This window comes from Sciurus vulgaris, assembly GCF_902686455.1.
Source record: "Sciurus vulgaris genome assembly, chromosome: 11".
Classification (NCBI taxonomy): domain Eukaryota; kingdom Metazoa; phylum Chordata; class Mammalia; order Rodentia; family Sciuridae; genus Sciurus; species Sciurus vulgaris.
In genome coordinates this window covers 78073009-78075030 of record NC_136472.1, presented here as the reverse complement: position 1 = coordinate 78075030, position 2022 = coordinate 78073009, and positions in this window count along the sequence as shown.

Genomic DNA, 2022 nt, shown 5'->3' with positions numbered 1-2022 from the left:
GGGTGGAGAATTTCTGGCACTCCAGGAAAGCCATTATGCTCCTGTTATGTTCAATAGCCCAGTTGGCCTAAAAGGTTACGAGTGATGTATGTTTTCATTATCTCCTATGGGTTTGACGCCTCAGAAGACCCCAGATGGCTTATTCTGGCTGCAATTCCCTTCATTTGCTCTATGGCAAGGTCTGTCAGATCAAGCCAATATGTTTGTGAGGGTCAGTTTGCTTTGAGGAATATTGTTCCGTGATCTCTGTAATATTCTTCTACCTGAAAATCTGCAAGGAGTTACCACCTAGGGAGTGTCTGAATGCTCTTCAAAAACACATTTTTTGATCTCCTAGTATCAGCTGTCACTATGAAAGCAATAATGGCAACAAAACATCATCAACAAAATTAGTTATCATTTATTGAACATTTATTATGTGTCAGGCATGCCTTACATATGTTACTTTATGATATCTTGTTTATCATAATCCTAGCAGGTCATTTATCATGATTTCTATTTATACTTAAAAAAAAGAAACAGGAAGAGATTAAGTAACTTTACCAAAACCAGATTCCTAGTAAATGCTAGAGATAATGTTTAAACCCAAGCCTGACTCCCAGGAAATTCATAACAAATGCTAATCATCTGTAGTCCAAACTGGAGAAACTGAGGATCAAGTTGAGAAGAAAAATATATGTAACTATTGTATAAAAATAATTTGTGTTAAAATACTTGTATGTTTAATAGGCAAAGGAAGTAATGTGTACTTAGTGCTGTTAATAACTATCTTTAGGGGAAGTGATTAAATCTACAAAGGAAGGGTCAGAAATATCCACAGAGAAGAGGTAACACATCAGTGGAAACACAGCATTTTAAGTCATGGAACTGGTTAAAAAAAAGGCTCAGACTAACCCCTGAAAGAACACAGTGTGATGAGGCAACCACAAAAAGCCAGGCTGTCCTAGGAAAGGAAACACTCCAATATCTAAACCTGTGTGTACAGGCTGGAGAAAAAGGTCAGGTGAAGAAGTGCCAGGCTGTGGCTATCTGAGGAAGATGGCCCAAGGGGTGGGGTCACTAAAGAAAAACGTTCACTTTTCAATTTATAAATAAGTTTCAAGTATTTGAAACCATAGAGACTTTGTGAGAGAGAATTATTTTTAACATAAATCACAGAGATTTGTACCTTCCTTACTTATGATGCCGAGTTATTTTAATGCTGAAACAAGCATTGTACACATGACAGCCGTTGTTAGGTAGGCAACTTGGCTGTCATGCTCGTGACTGACTTCAACTGTCTTCAAATTGTACTAAAACCTTCTTTTGTTTCCAAAAGGAAATGAATTTAAAGAAATCATACTCTATCAATGTTAATATTATTTCTTATTTACAAGCATTTCTTCGTGTAATCATTCAACAAATATTTCACATGATGTAGAAAAGAGACCAAGGAAACCCCTGTATCTGGCAAAGATTATTTACATAAAAGCCCTTTCCACATTTTAGATAGTGAAGTGAATTTTGCAGAGGTTTCCAATGCAGCTATCATGGTATTTAGGAAGTAGTTAGAATGTCTTTAGGAATAGCCCAATAATTAATCTTGCAAAAGCAAGTACTCCTTCACTTAAAATGAACTTGTGTCATATGTGTTAAAAGGTTAATCTAACACAAGGGAATTTTGTCTCATCCATTTGTCTTAGAATGCTATGCACTTGTCTTAGAATAAGGATTGCTCTTTCATTACCTAGACTATTATTTGCTTTGTCAAATCCCTCTTGGCCTTGGCAACATTCTAGAAATAAGGATTCTTTGGAAATGCTGATAACAGTGTTCTACTAAATGGTACCCTTGATAAATCTCAGAGGATGCTTAGGTATTGGTATAGCACTATAAGTATTTACATAAGGAGACATAAAAATCTGTGCAAAGGAAGACATAGCTGGGACATATCCGGGTCTACCTTTTGAAGGGGTATAATACTATGTGTGTAATGTTTATTTCTTGAGTTTTGGTAACACAATCAATAAATGCACCTTTGAT